Source organism: Mytilus californianus, unplaced genomic scaffold, assembly GCF_021869535.1.
Source record: "Mytilus californianus isolate M0D057914Y unplaced genomic scaffold, xbMytCali1.0.p SCAF_6, whole genome shotgun sequence".
Lineage (NCBI taxonomy): Eukaryota > Metazoa > Mollusca > Bivalvia > Mytilida > Mytilidae > Mytilus > Mytilus californianus.
In genome coordinates, this window is record NW_026262712.1 from 67,386,053 (window position 1) to 67,405,893 (window position 19,841).

Sequence of the window (19,841 nt, forward strand, 5' to 3'; positions counted from 1 at the left end):
GGTACATGTTTGCCCTGTTGCCCAGATCGGAAGTACCTGTTTTTATACTATCCAACTTTCGGGAACCAGTGAGATCTATTATGTAATATGTTGATTTTTTAAGCACAGTCAAGTCGGGATCAGATAAATTTGCTATGAAATAACTGCCGCTTTATTCTAACTTAAGACGAAATAGCTATAAATGCTTAAAATTGCATAGTGGTTTTATTCCTGAAAACAATTTTTGAAGCAAGTGCGTGTCTGCGTATCTATAGAATTCTGATTTTCTTCACTCAGAAAAATACAAAAAAAAAAAGCAAATGTTTAAGTAGACTTGAGGTGAATTTCTGACACAATGGCTTTAATATGCATGGAATATATATTTGCCACTGGACGTTAAGTAGAAAACAATCAAATCAATCCATTATACTTGATACAAAGAAAAACTGGCAGTGCTTGTTTTTGTCAGCCTTCGGTGCACTCGGAAAATTAAGTGCTGCATGAATAAAAAGAGATGTGAGGTAAACGTCAATGAGACAGCAACCCAACTACAGAAATAACCAAAAGACATTTAGAGGGAGACGTGTAATCTTCAACAATAGACAGGTGTCCTAACAATATGTCACATAAGTGCTATCAGATTCATATTTTTTTCAGCCAACAGTATACACGTAATATTAAGTGCGAAACAGAAGGAGAATCAGACGTGGTTTATACGTCAATTGAACAGCAGCCAAACGACAGAAATAAAAAAAAAAATTTGATGCAGACATTAAGTCTACGACAAATAGACAGGTGATTACACATTGTTGATATGTCTCGCTCTAAACTATCTCGATTCCATAAAAGATATACATAAATTCAACAGAAACTATCAAAGATATGCTATTCACACTCAATTCTCTCAATAAAGGGGGAGGGGGCATTAACATTACGATATGATATACGACCGTTAACAACAACGTACCTTGACGTGGGACACACACACATTTAAGAAAATGTAAATGGGCTATTATACTTAAGATTCATTTTATATATCTAACACCCCCCTTTTATCGTACAACATTCCTAGGAAAGAAAAGAGGACAAGATACAGCTAAGATTTAAATCTGTCGCCTCCACGTACGTACGGGTTTCACTCCGTCCCGTCGAGGGCTATGTTCCCAACAGACCTAGCCAGTAGTTACTAGACTGCGGGTTGATAACAACACATGCAGTGCAAACTTATATGTACAAATTATTCAATGAAAAAGGTGCAATATATCAATGTTTTGCAAAATTTGTGTTTGTTATCACGAAAAAGCCATGATAAAGACTCATTTTCTGATTGAGTCGATTTTTAAAATTTTTTGGGACAATTAAATTTTAACCTGTGCAGATCACAACTTCGAAATAGACGAAAAATGACAAAAACCTACAAACGTATATAATACGTATATAACTATCCAGATTTTTGCCAATACCTTCTCTGAGGAAATTTTGCAGATTGTGTACTATATAAGGATTTCAAACCCTATACATCGTATGCTTACCTCTGAAAGACGGAGCTTGTTTTGTTACGTATTATGTCTGGAAAACGATTTTTTTGTGTGTTTTTTGTTTTACTTTTGCTTTTTGCATTGTTTTGGTATTATTTTTTTTTAGAAAAGGGGGATGCCTTGAAACAGATTTTTTAAATGATAAACATCAGCTATAAAATACGAAATACTTTCAATGTTTAGTAAATAGGCAACAACTTTTTGACACATGAAACATTCATAAGAGTAAAAGGAGATGCAAGGCATACATCAATAAAACAGCTAGCCAACAACACAAAACTGAACGGTATGAAATTTGCTGTTTTTTTATTTGATAAGATTCTCATTTAAAATATACACCACTCTTCACGTGCAAGGGATGGAGTTTCAAAAAGAGTCTGACTATTGTTGATATGAAAAAAGAAATAATCAAGAAAGAAGGAGATTTTTTTATCTGTTTGGTCATTTTCCTCATCGTTTAGTTTTTGCTTATTTGTATATGTCTCCAGAAAATGAGTAAGACTTACGTAGAGCTTCGCTACTTTCCCAAAATTGTGTGTGCCTTAATTCCTTTGTTTTTCGCTTAACACCAAGAAGGTATATAATTCGGACCCGGTCACAGAGAACATACAAAAAAGTAGTACATATGTTAAACAAAATAGTTCCTACGCGTAGCTGTAACTTTGTCCAAAAGTAAAAGAAAATTGGTAATTAATTGATATCAAATGAAAGGCTCTACGTCTTAGGATCACGATAGAACCCTTGATGGAAGTTTCCCATAAATAATAAAATAGATATATGAAATTATGATGGGGTACATGTTTGCCCTGTTGCCCAGATCGGAAGTACCTGTTTTTATACTATCCAACTTTCGGGAACCAGTGAGATCTATTATGTAATATGTTGATTTTTTAAGCACAGTCAAGTCGGGATCAGATAAATTTGCTATGAAATAACTGCCGCTTTATTCTAACTTAAGACGAAATAGCTATAAATGCTTAAAATTGCATAGTGGTTTTATTCCTGAAAACAATTTTTGAAGCAAGTGCGTGTCTGCGTATCTATAGAATTCTGATTTTCTTCACTCAGAAAAATACAAAAAAAAAAAGCAAATGTTTAAGTAGACTTGAGGTGAATTTCTGACACAATGGCTTTAATATGCATGGAATATATATTTGCCACTGGACGTTAAGTAGAAAACAATCAAATCAATCCATTATACTTGATACAAAGAAAAACTGGCAGTGCTTGTTTTTGTCAGCCTTCGGTGCACTCGGAAAATTAAGTGCTGCATGAATAAAAAGAGATGTGAGGTAAACGTCAATGAGACAGCAACCCAACTACAGAAATAACCAAAAGACATTTAGAGGGAGACGTGTAATCTTCAACAATAGACAGGTGTCCTAACAATATGTCACATAAGTGCTATCAGATTCATATTTTTTTCAGCCAACAGTATACACGTAATATTAAGTGCGAAACAGAAGGAGAATCAGACGTGGTTTATACGTCAATTGAACAGCAGCCAAACGACAGAAATAAAAAAAAAAAATTTGATGCAGACATTAAGTCTACGACAAATAGACAGGTGATTACACATTGTTGATATGTCTCGCTCTAAACTATCTCGATTCCATAAAAGATATACATAAATTCAACAGAAACTATCAAAGATATGCTATTCACACTCAATTCTCTCAATAAAGGGGGAGGGGGCATTAACATTACGATATGATATACGACCGTTAACAACAACGTACCTTGACGTGGGACACACACACATTTAAGAAAATGTAAATGGGCTATTATACTTAAGATTCATTTTATATATCTAACACCCCCCTTTTATCGTACAACATTCCTAGGAAAGAAAAGAGGACAAGATACAGCTAAGATTTAAATCTGTCGCCTCCACGTACGTACGGGTTTCACTCCGTCCCGTCGAGGGCTATGTTCCCAACAGACCTAGCCAGTAGTTACTAGACTGCGGGTTGATAACAACACATGCAGTGCAAACTTATATGTACAAATTATTCAATGAAAAAGGTGCAATATATCAATGTTTTGCAAAATTTGTGTTTGTTATCACGAAAAAGCCATGATAAAGACTCATTTTCTGATTGAGTCGATTTTTAAAATTTTTTGGGACAATTAAATTTTAACCTGTGCAGATCACAACTTCGAAATAGACGAAAAATGACAAAAACCTACAAACGTATATAATACGTATATAACTATCCAGATTTTTGCCAATACCTTCTCTGAGGAAATTTTGCAGATTGTGTACTATATAAGGATTTCAAACCCTATACATCGTATGCTTACCTCTGAAAGACGGAGCTTGTTTTGTTACGTATTATGTCTGGAAAACGATTTTTTTGTGTGTTTTTTGTTTTACTTTTGCTTTTTGCATTGTTTTGGTATTATTTTTTTTTAGAAAAGGGGGATGCCTTGAAACAGATTTTTTAAATGATAAACATCAGCTATAAAATACGAAATACTTTCAATGTTTAGTAAATAGGCAACAACTTTTTGACACATGAAACATTCATAAGAGTAAAAGGAGATGCAAGGCATACATCAATAAAACAGCTAGCCAACAACACAAAACTGAACGGTATGAAATTTGCTGTTTTTTTATTTGATAAGATTCTCATTTAAAATATACACCACTCTTCACGTGCAAGGGATGGAGTTTCAAAAAGAGTCTGACTATTGTTGATATGAAAAAAGAAATAATCAAGAAAGAAGGAGATTTTTTTATCTGTTTGGTCATTTTCCTCATCGTTTAGTTTTTGCTTATTTGTATATGTCTCCAGAAAATGAGTAAGACTTACGTAGAGCTTCGCTACTTTCCCAAAATTGTGTGTGCCTTAATTCCTTTGTTTTTCGCTTAACACCAAGAAGGTATATAATTCGGACCCGGTCACAGAGAACATACAAAAAAGTAGTACATATGTTAAACAAAATAGTTCCTACGCGTAGCTGTAACTTTGTCCAAAAGTAAAAGAAAATTGGTAATTAATTGATATCAAATGAAAGGCTCTACGTCTTAGGATCACGATAGAACCCTTGATGGAAGTTTCCCATAAATAATAAAATAGATATATGAAATTATGATGGGGTACATGTTTGCCCTGTTGCCCAGATCGGAAGTACCTGTTTTTATACTATCCAACTTTCGGGAACCAGTGAGATCTATTATGTAATATGTTGATTTTTTAAGCACAGTCAAGTCGGGATCAGATAAATTTGCTATGAAATAACTGCCGCTTTATTCTAACTTAAGACGAAATAGCTATAAATGCTTAAAATTGCATAGTGGTTTTATTCCTGAAAACAATTTTTGAAGCAAGTGCGTGTCTGCGTATCTATAGAATTCTGATTTTCTTCACTCAGAAAAATACAAAAAAAAAAAGCAAATGTTTAAGTAGACTTGAGGTGAATTTCTGACACAATGGCTTTAATATGCATGGAATATATATTTGCCACTGGACGTTAAGTAGAAAACAATCAAATCAATCCATTATACTTGATACAAAGAAAAACTGGCAGTGCTTGTTTTTGTCAGCCTTCGGTGCACTCGGAAAATTAAGTGCTGCATGAATAAAAAGAGATGTGAGGTAAACGTCAATGAGACAGCAACCCAACTACAGAAATAACCAAAAGACATTTAGAGGGAGACGTGTAATCTTCAACAATAGACAGGTGTCCTAACAATATGTCACATAAGTGCTATCAGATTCATATTTTTTTCAGCCAACAGTATACACGTAATATTAAGTGCGAAACAGAAGGAGAATCAGACGTGGTTTATACGTCAATTGAACAGCAGCCAAACGACAGAAATAAAAAAAAAAATTTGATGCAGACATTAAGTCTACGACAAATAGACAGGTGATTACACATTGTTGATATGTCTCGCTCTAAACTATCTCGATTCCATAAAAGATATACATAAATTCAACAGAAACTATCAAAGATATGCTATTCACACTCAATTCTCTCAATAAAGGGGGAGGGGGCATTAACATTACGATATGATATACGACCGTTAACAACAACGTACCTTGACGTGGGACACACACACATTTAAGAAAATGTAAATGGGCTATTATACTTAAGATTCATTTTATATATCTAACACCCCCCTTTTATCGTACAACATTCCTAGGAAAGAAAAGAGGACAAGATACAGCTAAGATTTAAATCTGTCGCCTCCACGTACGTACGGGTTTCACTCCGTCCCGTCGAGGGCTATGTTCCCAACAGACCTAGCCAGTAGTTACTAGACTGCGGGTTGATAACAACACATGCAGTGCAAACTTATATGTACAAATTATTCAATGAAAAAGGTGCAATATATCAATGTTTTGCAAAATTTGTGTTTGTTATCACGAAAAAGCCATGATAAAGACTCATTTTCTGATTGAGTCGATGTTTAAAATTTTTTGGGACAATTAAATTTTAACCTGTGCAGATCACAACTTCGAAATAGACGAAAAATGACAAAAACCTACAAACGTATATAATACGTATATAACTATCCAGATTTTTGCCAATACCTTCTCTGAGGAAATTTTGCAGATTGTGTACTATATAAGGATTTCAAACCCTATACATCGTATGCTTACCTCTGAAAGACGGAGCTTGTTTTGTTACGTATTATGTCTGGAAAACGATTTTTTTGTGTGTTTTTTGTTTTACTTTTGCTTTTTGCATTGTTTTGGTATTATTTTTTTTTAGAAAAGGGGGATGCCTTGAAACAGATTTTTTAAATGATAAACATCAGCTATAAAATACGAAATACTTTCAATGTTTAGTAAATAGGCAACAACTTTTTGACACATGAAACATTCATAAGAGTAAAAGGAGATGCAAGGCATACATCAATAAAACAGCTAGCCAACAACACAAAACTGAACGGTATGAAATTTGCTGTTTTTTTATTTGATAAGATTCTCATTTAAAATATACACCACTCTTCACGTGCAAGGGATGGAGTTTCAAAAAGAGTCTGACTATTGTTGATATGAAAAAAGAAATAATCAAGAAAGAAGGAGATTTTTTTATCTGTTTGGTCATTTTCCTCATCGTTTAGTTTTTGCTTATTTGTATATGTCTCCAGAAAATGAGTAAGACTTACGTAGAGCTTCGCTACTTTCCCAAAATTGTGTGTGCCTTAATTCCTTTGTTTTTCGCTTAACACCAAGAAGGTATATAATTCGGACCCGGTCACAGAGAACATACAAAAAAGTAGTACATATGTTAAACAAAATAGTTCCTACGCGTAGCTGTAACTTTGTCCAAAAGTAAAAGAAAATTGGTAATTAATTGATATCAAATGAAAGGCTCTACGTCTTAGGATCACGATAGAACCCTTGATGGAAGTTTCCCATAAATAATAAAATAGATATATGAAATTATGATGGGGTACATGTTTGCCCTGTTGCCCAGATCGGAAGTACCTGTTTTTATACTATCCAACTTTCGGGAACCAGTGAGATCTATTATGTAATATGTTGATTTTTTAAGCACAGTCAAGTCGGGATCAGATAAATTTGCTATGAAATAACTGCCGCTTTATTCTAACTTAAGACGAAATAGCTATAAATGCTTAAAATTGCATAGTGGTTTTATTCCTGAAAACAATTTTTGAAGCAAGTGCGTGTCTGCGTATCTATAGAATTCTGATTTTCTTCACTCAGAAAAATACAAAAAAAAAAAGCAAATGTTTAAGTAGACTTGAGGTGAATTTCTGACACAATGGCTTTAATATGCATGGAATATATATTTGCCACTGGACGTTAAGTAGAAAACAATCAAATCAATCCATTATACTTGATACAAAGAAAAACTGGCAGTGCTTGTTTTTGTCAGCCTTCGGTGCACTCGGAAAATTAAGTGCTGCATGAATAAAAAGAGATGTGAGGTAAACGTCAATGAGACAGCAACCCAACTACAGAAATAACCAAAAGACATTTAGAGGGAGACGTGTAATCTTCAACAATAGACAGGTGTCCTAACAATATGTCACATAAGTGCTATCAGATTCATATTTTTTTCAGCCAACAGTATACACGTAATATTAAGTGCGAAACAGAAGGAGAATCAGACGTGGTTTATACGTCAATTGAACAGCAGCCAAACGACAGAAATAAAAAAAAAAAATTTGATGCAGACATTAAGTCTACGACAAATAGACAGGTGATTACACATTGTTGATATGTCTCGCTCTAAACTATCTCGATTCCATAAAAGATATACATAAATTCAACAGAAACTATCAAAGATATGCTATTCACACTCAATTCTCTCAATAAAGGGGGAGGGGGCATTAACATTACGATATGATATACGACCGTTAACAACAACGTACCTTGACGTGGGACACACACACATTTAAGAAAATGTAAATGGGCTATTATACTTAAGATTCATTTTATATATCTAACACCCCCCTTTTATCGTACAACATTCCTAGGAAAGAAAAGAGGACAAGATACAGCTAAGATTTAAATCTGTCGCCTCCACGTACGTACGGGTTTCACTCCGTCCCGTCGAGGGCTATGTTCCCAACAGACCTAGCCAGTAGTTACTAGACTGCGGGTTGATAACAACACATGCAGTGCAAACTTATATGTACAAATTATTCAATGAAAAAGGTGCAATATATCAATGTTTTGCAAAATTTGTGTTTGTTATCACGAAAAAGCCATGATAAAGACTCATTTTCTGATTGAGTCGATTTTTAAAATTTTTTGGGACAATTAAATTTTAACCTGTGCAGATCACAACTTCGAAATAGACGAAAAATGACAAAAACCTACAAACGTATATAATACGTATATAACTATCCAGATTTTTGCCAATACCTTCTCTGAGGAAATTTTGCAGATTGTGTACTATATAAGGATTTCAAACCCTATACATCGTATGCTTACCTCTGAAAGACGGAGCTTGTTTTGTTACGTATTATGTCTGGAAAACGATTTTTTTGTGTGTTTTTTGTTTTACTTTTGCTTTTTGCATTGTTTTGGTATTATTTTTTTTTAGAAAAGGGGGATGCCTTGAAACAGATTTTTTAAATGATAAACATCAGCTATAAAATACGAAATACTTTCAATGTTTAGTAAATAGGCAACAACTTTTTGACACATGAAACATTCATAAGAGTAAAAGGAGATGCAAGGCATACATCAATAAAACAGCTAGCCAACAACACAAAACTGAACGGTATGAAATTTGCTGTTTTTTTATTTGATAAGATTCTCATTTAAAATATACACCACTCTTCACGTGCAAGGGATGGAGTTTCAAAAAGAGTCTGACTATTGTTGATATGAAAAAAGAAATAATCAAGAAAGAAGGAGATTTTTTTATCTGTTTGGTCATTTTCCTCATCGTTTAGTTTTTGCTTATTTGTATATGTCTCCAGAAAATGAGTAAGACTTACGTAGAGCTTCGCTACTTTCCCAAAATTGTGTGTGCCTTAATTCCTTTGTTTTTCGCTTAACACCAAGAAGGTATATAATTCGGACCCGGTCACAGAGAACATACAAAAAAGTAGTACATATGTTAAACAAAATAGTTCCTACGCGTAGCTGTAACTTTGTCCAAAAGTAAAAGAAAATTGGTAATTAATTGATATCAAATGAAAGGCTCTACGTCTTAGGATCACGATAGAACCCTTGATGGAAGTTTCCCATAAATAATAAAATAGATATATGAAATTATGATGGGGTACATGTTTGCCCTGTTGCCCAGATCGGAAGTACCTGTTTTTATACTATCCAACTTTCGGGAACCAGTGAGATCTATTATGTAATATGTTGATTTTTTAAGCACAGTCAAGTCGGGATCAGATAAATTTGCTATGAAATAACTGCCGCTTTATTCTAACTTAAGACGAAATAGCTATAAATGCTTAAAATTGCATAGTGGTTTTATTCCTGAAAACAATTTTTGAAGCAAGTGCGTGTCTGCGTATCTATAGAATTCTGATTTTCTTCACTCAGAAAAATACAAAAAAAAAAAGCAAATGTTTAAGTAGACTTGAGGTGAATTTCTGACACAATGGCTTTAATATGCATGGAATATATATTTGCCACTGGACGTTAAGTAGAAAACAATCAAATCAATCCATTATACTTGATACAAAGAAAAACTGGCAGTGCTTGTTTTTGTCAGCCTTCGGTGCACTCGGAAAATTAAGTGCTGCATGAATAAAAAGAGATGTGAGGTAAACGTCAATGAGACAGCAACCCAACTACAGAAATAACCAAAAGACATTTAGAGGGAGACGTGTAATCTTCAACAATAGACAGGTGTCCTAACAATATGTCACATAAGTGCTATCAGATTCATATTTTTTTCAGCCAACAGTATACACGTAATATTAAGTGCGAAACAGAAGGAGAATCAGACGTGGTTTATACGTCAATTGAACAGCAGCCAAACGACAGAAATAAAAAAAAAAATTTGATGCAGACATTAAGTCTACGACAAATAGACAGGTGATTACACATTGTTGATATGTCTCGCTCTAAACTATCTCGATTCCATAAAAGATATACATAAATTCAACAGAAACTATCAAAGATATGCTATTCACACTCAATTCTCTCAATAAAGGGGGAGGGGGCATTAACATTACGATATGATATACGACCGTTAACAACAACGTACCTTGACGTGGGACACACACACATTTAAGAAAATGTAAATGGGCTATTATACTTAAGATTCATTTTATATATCTAACACCCCCCTTTTATCGTACAACATTCCTAGGAAAGAAAAGAGGACAAGATACAGCTAAGATTTAAATCTGTCGCCTCCACGTACGTACGGGTTTCACTCCGTCCCGTCGAGGGCTATGTTCCCAACAGACCTAGCCAGTAGTTACTAGACTGCGGGTTGATAACAACACATGCAGTGCAAACTTATATGTACAAATTATTCAATGAAAAAGGTGCAATATATCAATGTTTTGCAAAATTTGTGTTTGTTATCACGAAAAAGCCATGATAAAGACTCATTTTCTGATTGAGTCGATGTTTAAAATTTTTTGGGACAATTAAATTTTAACCTGTGCAGATCACAACTTCGAAATAGACGAAAAATGACAAAAACCTACAAACGTATATAATACGTATATAACTATCCAGATTTTTGCCAATACCTTCTCTGAGGAAATTTTGCAGATTGTGTACTATATAAGGATTTCAAACCTTATACATCGTATGCTTACCTCTGAAAGACGGAGCTTGTTTTGTTACGTATTATGTCTGGAAAACGATTTTTTTGTGTGTTTTTTGTTTTACTTTTGCTTTTTGCATTGTTTTGGTATTATTTTTTTTTAGAAAAGGGGGATGCCTTGAAACAGATTTTTTAAATGATAAACATCAGCTATAAAATACGAAATACTTTCAATGTTTAGTAAATAGGCAACAACTTTTTGACACATGAAACATTCATAAGAGTAAAAGGAGATGCAAGGCATACATCAATAAAACAGCTAGCCAACAACACAAAACTGAACGGTATGAAATTTGCTGTTTTTTTATTTGATAAGATTCTCATTTAAAATATACACCACTCTTCACGTGCAAGGGATGGAGTTTCAAAAAGAGTCTGACTATTGTTGATATGAAAAAAGAAATAATCAAGAAAGAAGGAGATTTTTTTATCTGTTTGGTCATTTTCCTCATCGTTTAGTTTTTGCTTATTTGTATATGTCTCCAGAAAATGAGTAAGACTTACGTAGAGCTTCGCTACTTTCCCAAAATTGTGTGTGCCTTAATTCCTTTGTTTTTCGCTTAACACCAAGAAGGTATATAATTCGGACCCGGTCACAGAGAACATACAAAAAAGTAGTACATATGTTAAACAAAATAGTTCCTACGCGTAGCTGTAACTTTGTCCAAAAGTAAAAGAAAATTGGTAATTAATTGATATCAAATGAAAGGCTCTACGTCTTAGGATCACGATAGAACCCTTGATGGAAGTTTCCCATAAATAATAAAATAGATATATGAAATTATGATGGGGTACATGTTTGCCCTGTTGCCCAGATCGGAAGTACCTGTTTTTATACTATCCAACTTTCGGGAACCAGTGAGATCTATTATGTAATATGTTGATTTTTTAAGCACAGTCAAGTCGGGATCAGATAAATTTGCTATGAAATAACTGCCGCTTTATTCTAACTTAAGACGAAATAGCTATAAATGCTTAAAATTGCATAGTGGTTTTATTCCTGAAAACAATTTTTGAAGCAAGTGCGTGTCTGCGTATCTATAGAATTCTGATTTTCTTCACTCAGAAAAATACAAAAAAAAAAAGCAAATGTTTAAGTAGACTTGAGGTGAATTTCTGACACAATGGCTTTAATATGCATGGAATATATATTTGCCACTGGACGTTAAGTAGAAAACAATCAAATCAATCCATTATACTTGATACAAAGAAAAACTGGCAGTGCTTGTTTTTGTCAGCCTTCGGTGCACTCGGAAAATTAAGTGCTGCATGAATAAAAAGAGATGTGAGGTAAACGTCAATGAGACAGCAACCCAACTACAGAAATAACCAAAAGACATTTAGAGGGAGACGTGTAATCTTCAACAATAGACAGGTGTCCTAACAATATGTCACATAAGTGCTATCAGATTCATATTTTTTTCAGCCAACAGTATACACGTAATATTAAGTGCGAAACAGAAGGAGAATCAGACGTGGTTTATACGTCAATTGAACAGCAGCCAAACGACAGAAATAAAAAAAAAAATTTGATGCAGACATTAAGTCTACGACAAATAGACAGGTGATTACACATTGTTGATATGTCTCGCTCTAAACTATCTCGATTCCATAAAAGATATACATAAATTCAACAGAAACTATCAAAGATATGCTATTCACACTCAATTCTCTCAATAAAGGGGGAGGGGGCATTAACATTACGATATGATATACGACCGTTAACAACAACGTACCTTGACGTGGGACACACACACATTTAAGAAAATGTAAATGGGCTATTATACTTAAGATTCATTTTATATATCTAACACCCCCCTTTTATCGTACAACATTCCTAGGAAAGAAAAGAGGACAAGATACAGCTAAGATTTAAATCTGTCGCCTCCACGTACGTACGGGTTTCACTCCGTCCCGTCGAGGGCTATGTTCCCAACAGACCTAGCCAGTAGTTACTAGACTGCGGGTTGATAACAACACATGCAGTGCAAACTTATATGTACAAATTATTCAATGAAAAAGGTGCAATATATCAATGTTTTGCAAAATTTGTGTTTGTTATCACGAAAAAGCCATGATAAAGACTCATTTTCTGATTGAGTCGATGTTTAAAATTTTTTGGGACAATTAAATTTTAACCTGTGCAGATCACAACTTCGAAATAGACGAAAAATGACAAAAACCTACAAACGTATATAATACGTATATAACTATCCAGATTTTTGCCAATACCTTCTCTGAGGAAATTTTGCAGATTGTGTACTATATAAGGATTTCAAACCTTATACATCGTATGCTTACCTCTGAAAGACGGAGCTTGTTTTGTTACGTATTATGTCTGGAAAACGATTTTTTTGTGTGTTTTTTGTTTTACTTTTGCTTTTTGCATTGTTTTGGTATTATTTTTTTTTAGAAAAGGGGGATGCCTTGAAACAGATTTTTTAAATGATAAACATCAGCTATAAAATACGAAATACTTTCAATGTTTAGTAAATAGGCAACAACTTTTTGACACATGAAACATTCATAAGAGTAAAAGGAGATGCAAGGCATACATCAATAAAACAGCTAGCCAACAACACAAAACTGAACGGTATGAAATTTGCTGTTTTTTTATTTGATAAGATTCTCATTTAAAATATACACCACTCTTCACGTGCAAGGGATGGAGTTTCAAAAAGAGTCTGACTATTGTTGATATGAAAAAAGAAATAATCAAGAAAGAAGGAGATTTTTTTATCTGTTTGGTCATTTTCCTCATCGTTTAGTTTTTGCTTATTTGTATATGTCTCCAGAAAATGAGTAAGACTTACGTAGAGCTTCGCTACTTTCCCAAAATTGTGTGTGCCTTAATTCCTTTGTTTTTCGCTTAACACCAAGAAGGTATATAATTCGGACCCGGTCACAGAGAACATACAAAAAAGTAGTACATATGTTAAACAAAATAGTTCCTACGCGTAGCTGTAACTTTGTCCAAAAGTAAAAGAAAATTGGTAATTAATTGATATCAAATGAAAGGCTCTACGTCTTAGGATCACGATAGAACCCTTGATGGAAGTTTCCCATAAATAATAAAATAGATATATGAAATTATGATGGGGTACATGTTTGCCCTGTTGCCCAGATCGGAAGTACCTGTTTTTATACTATCCAACTTTCGGGAACCAGTGAGATCTATTATGTAATATGTTGATTTTTTAAGCACAGTCAAGTCGGGATCAGATAAATTTGCTATGAAATAACTGCCGCTTTATTCTAACTTAAGACGAAATAGCTATAAATGCTTAAAATTGCATAGTGGTTTTATTCCTGAAAACAATTTTTGAAGCAAGTGCGTGTCTGCGTATCTATAGAATTCTGATTTTCTTCACTCAGAAAAATACAAAAAAAAAAAGCAAATGTTTAAGTAGACTTGAGGTGAATTTCTGACACAATGGCTTTAATATGCATGGAATATATATTTGCCACTGGACGTTAAGTAGAAAACAATCAAATCAATCCATTATACTTGATACAAAGAAAAACTGGCAGTGCTTGTTTTTGTCAGCCTTCGGTGCACTCGGAAAATTAAGTGCTGCATGAATAAAAAGAGATGTGAGGTAAACGTCAATGAGACAGCAACCCAACTACAGAAATAACCAAAAGACATTTAGAGGGAGACGTGTAATCTTCAACAATAGACAGGTGTCCTAACAATATGTCACATAAGTGCTATCAGATTCATATTTTTTTCAGCCAACAGTATACACGTAATATTAAGTGCGAAACAGAAGGAGAATCAGACGTGGTTTATACGTCAATTGAACAGCAGCCAAACGACAGAAATAAAAAAAAAAATTTGATGCAGACATTAAGTCTACGACAAATAGACAGGTGATTACACATTGTTGATATGTCTCGCTCTAAACTATCTCGATTCCATAAAAGATATACATAAATTCAACAGAAACTATCAAAGATATGCTATTCACACTCAATTCTCTCAATAAAGGGGGAGGGGGCATTAACATTACGATATGATATACGACCGTTAACAACAACGTACCTTGACGTGGGACACACACACATTTAAGAAAATGTAAATGGGCTATTATACTTAAGATTCATTTTATATATCTAACACCCCCCTTTTATCGTACAACATTCCTAGGAAAGAAAAGAGGACAAGATACAGCTAAGATTTAAATCTGTCGCCTCCACGTACGTACGGGTTTCACTCCGTCCCGTCGAGGGCTATGTTCCCAACAGACCTAGCCAGTAGTTACTAGACTGCGGGTTGATAACAACACATGCAGTGCAAACTTATATGTACAAATTATTCAATGAAAAAGGTGCAATATATCAATGTTTTGCAAAATTTGTGTTTGTTATCACGAAAAAGCCATGATAAAGACTCATTTTCTGATTGAGTCGATGTTTAAAATTTTTTGGGACAATTAAATTTTAACCTGTGCAGATCACAACTTCGAAATAGACGAAAAATGACAAAAACCTACAAACGTATATAATACGTATATAACTATCCAGATTTTTGCCAATACCTTCTCTGAGGAAATTTTGCAGATTGTGTACTATATAAGGATTTCAAACCTTATACATCGTATGCTTACCTCTGAAAGACGGAGCTTGTTTTGTTACGTATTATGTCTGGAAAACGATTTTTTTGTGTGTTTTTTGTTTTACTTTTGCTTTTTGCATTGTTTTGGTATTATTTTTTTTTAGAAAAGGGGGATGCCTTGAAACAGATTTTTTAAATGATAAACATCAGCTATAAAATACGAAATACTTTCAATGTTTAGTAAATAGGCAACAACTTTTTGACACATGAAACATTCATAAGAGTAAAAGGAGATGCAAGGCATACATCAATAAAACAGCTAGCCAACAACACAAAACTGAACGGTATGAAATTTGCTGTTTTTTTATTTGATAAGATTCTCATTTAAAATATACACCACTCTTCACGTGCAAGGGATGGAGTTTCAAAAAGAGTCTGACTATTGTTGATATGAAAAAAGAAATAATCAAGAAAGAAGGAGATTTTTTTATCTGTTTGGTCATTTTCCTCATCGTTTAGTTTTTGCTTATTTGTATATGTCTCCAGAAAATGAGTAAGACTTACGTAGAGCTTCGCTACTTTCCCAAAATTGTGTGTGCCTTAATTCCTTTGTTTTTCGCTTAACACCAAGAAGGTATATAATTCGGACCCGGTCACAGAGAACATACAAAAAAGTAGTACATATGTTAAACAAAATAGTTCCTACGCGTAGCTGTAACTTTGTCCAAAAGTAAAAGAAAATTGGTAATTAATTGATATCAAATGAAAGGCTCTACGTCTTAGGATCACGATAGAACCCTTGATGGAAGTTTCCCATAAATAATAAAATAGATATATGAAATTATGATGGGGTACATGTTTGCCCTGTTGCCCAGATCGGAAGTACCTGTTTTTATACTATCCAACTTTCGGGAACCAGTGAGATCTATTATGTAATATGTTGATTTTTTAAGCACAGTCAAGTCGGGATCAGATAAATTTGCTATGAAATAACTGCCGCTTTATTCTAACTTAAGACGAAATAGCTATAAATGCTTAAAATTGCATAGTGGTTTTATTCCTGAAAACAATTTTTGAAGCCAAGTGCGTGTCTGCGTATCTATAGAATTCTGATTTTCTTCACTCAGAAAAATACAAAAAAAAAAGCAATGTTTAAGTAGACTTGAGGTGAATTTCTGACACAATGGCTTTAATATGCATGGAATATATATTTGCCACTGGACGTTAAGTAGAAAACAATCAAATCAATCCATTATACTTGATACAAAGAAAAACTGGCAGTGCTTGTTTTTGTCAGCCTTCGGTGCACTCGGAAAATTAAGTGCTGCATGAATAAAAGAGATGTGAGGTAAACGTCAATGAGACAGCAACCCAACTACAGAAATAACCAAAAGACATTTAGAGGGAGACGTGTAATCTTCAACATAGACAGGTGTCCTAACAATATGTCACATAAGTGCTATCAGATTCATATTTTTTTCAGCCAACAGTATACACGTAGTAATATTAAGTGCGAAACAGAAGGAGAATCAGACGTGGTTTATACGTCAATTGAACAGCAGCCAAACGACAGAAATAAAAAAAAAAATTTGATGCAGACATTAAGTCTACGACAAATAGACAGGTGATTACACATTGTTGATATGTCTCGCTCTAAACTATCTCGATTCCATAAAAGATATACATAAATTCAACAGAAACTATCAAAGATATGCTATTCACACTCAATTCTCTCAATAAAGGGGGAGGGGGCATTAACATTACGATATGATATACGACCGTTAACAACAACGTACCTTGACGTGGGACACACACACATTTAAGAAAATGTAAATGGGCTATTATACTTAAGATTCATTTTATATATCTAACACCCCCCTTTTATCGTACAACATTCCTAGGAAAGAAAAGAGGACAAGATACAGCTAAGATTTAAATCTGTCGCCTCCACGTACGTACGGGTTTCACTCCGTCCCGTCGAGGGCTATGTTCCCAACAGACCTAGCCAGTAGTTACTAGACTGCGGGTTGATAACAACACATGCAGTGCAAACTTATATGTACAAATTATTCAATGAAAAAGGTGCAATATATCAATGTTTTGCAAAATTTGTGTTTGTTATCACGAAAAAGCCATGATAAAGACTCATTTTCTGATTGAGTCGATGTTTAAAATTTTTTGGGACAATTAAATTTTAACCTGTGCAGATCACAACTTCGAAATAGACGAAAAATGACAAAAACCTACAAACGTATATAATACGTATATAACTATCCAGATTTTTGCCAATACCTTCTCTGAGGAAATTTTGCAGATTGTGTACTATATAAGGATTTCAAACCTTATACATCGTATGCTTACCTCTGAAAGACGGAGCTTGTTTTGTTACGTATTATGTCTGGAAAACGATTTTTTTTGTGTGTTTTTTGTTTTACTTTTGCTTTTTGCATTGTTTTGGTATTATTTTTTTTTAGAAAAGGGGGATGCCTTGAAACAGATTTTTTAAATGATAAACATCAGCTATAAAATACGAAATACTTTCAATGTTTAGTAAATAGGCAACAACTTTTTGACACATGAAACATTCATAAGAGTAAAAGGAGATGCAAGGCATACATCAATAAAACAGCTAGCCAACAACACAAAACTGAACGGTATGAAATTTGCTGTTTTTTTATTTGATAAGATTCTCATTTAAAATATACACCACTCTTCACGTGCAAGGGATGGAGTTTCAAAAAGAGTCTGACTATTGTTGATATGAAAAAAGAAATAATCAAGAAAGAAGGAGATTTTTTTATCTGTTTGGTCATTTTCCTCATCGTTTAGTTTTTGCTTATTTGTATATGTCTCCAGAAAATGAGTAAGACTTACGTAGAGCTTCGCTACTTTCCCAAAATTGTGTGTGCCTTAATTCCTTTGTTTTTCGCTTAACACCAAGAAGGTATATAATTCGGACCCGGTCACAGAGAACATACAAAAAAGTAGTACATATGTTAAACAAAATAGTTCCTACGCGTAGCTGTAACTTTGTCCAAAAGTAAAAGAAAATTGGTAATTAATTGATATCAAATGAAAGGCTCTACGTCTTAGGATCACGATAGAACCCTTGATGGAAGTTTCCCATAAATAATAAAATAGATATATGAAATTATGATGGGGTACATGTTTGCCCTGTTGCCCAGATCGGAAGTACCTGTTTTTATACTATCCAACTTTCGGGAACCAGTGAGATCTATTATGTAATATGTTGATTTTTTAAGCACAGTCAAGTCGGGATCAGATAAATTTGCTATGAAATAACTGCCGCTTTATTCTAACTTAAGACGAAATAGCTATAAATGCTTAAAATTGCATAGTGGTTTTATTCCTGAAAACAATTTTTGAAGCAAGTGCGTGTCTGCGTATCTATAGAATTCTGATTTTCTTCACTCAGAAAAATACAAAAAAAAAAAAGCAAATGTTTAAGTAGACTTGAGGTGAATTTCTGACACAATGGCTTTAATATGCATGGAATATATATTTGCCACTGGACGTTAAGTAGAAAACAATCAAATCAATCCATTATACTTGATACAAAGAAAAACTGGCAGTGCTTGTTTTTGTCAGCCTTCGGTGCACTCGGAAAATTAAGTGCTGCATGAATAAAAAGAGATGTGAGGTAAACGTCAAAATGAGACAGCAACCCAACTACAGAAATAACCAAAAGACATTTAGAGGGAGACGTGTAATCTTCAACAATAGACAGGTGTCCTAACAATATGTCACATAAGTGCTATCAGATTCATATTTTTTTCAGCCAACAGTATACACGTAATATTAAGTGCGAAACAGAAGGAGAATCAGACGTGGTTTATACGTCAATTGAACAGCAGCCAAACGACAGAAATAAAAAAAAAAAAATTTTTGATGCAGACATTAAGTCTACGACAAATAGACAGGTGATTACACATTGTTGATATGTCTCGCTCTAAACTATCTCGATTCCATAAAAGATATACATAAATTCAACAGAAACTATCAAAGATATGCTATTCACACTCAATTCTCTCAATAAACGGGGAGGGGGCATTAACATTACGATATGATATACGACCGTTAACAACAACGTACCTTGACGTGGGACACACACACATTTAAGAAAATGTAAATGGGCTATTATACTTAAGATTCATTTTATATATCTAATACCCCCCTTTTATCGTACAACATTCCTAGGAAAGAAAAGAGGACAAGATACAGCTAAGATTTAAATCTGTCGCCTCCACGTACGTACGGGTTTCACTCCGTCCCGTCGAGGGCTATGTTCCCAACAGACCTAGCCAGTAGTTACTAGACTGCGGGTTGATAACAACACATGCAGTGCAAACTTATATGTACAAATTATTCAATGAAAAAGGTGCAATATATCAATGTTTTGCAAAATTTGTGTTTGTTATCACGAAAAAGCCATGATAAAGACTCATTTTCTGATTGAGTCGATGTTTAAAATTTTTTGGGACAATTAAATTTTAACCTGTGCAGAT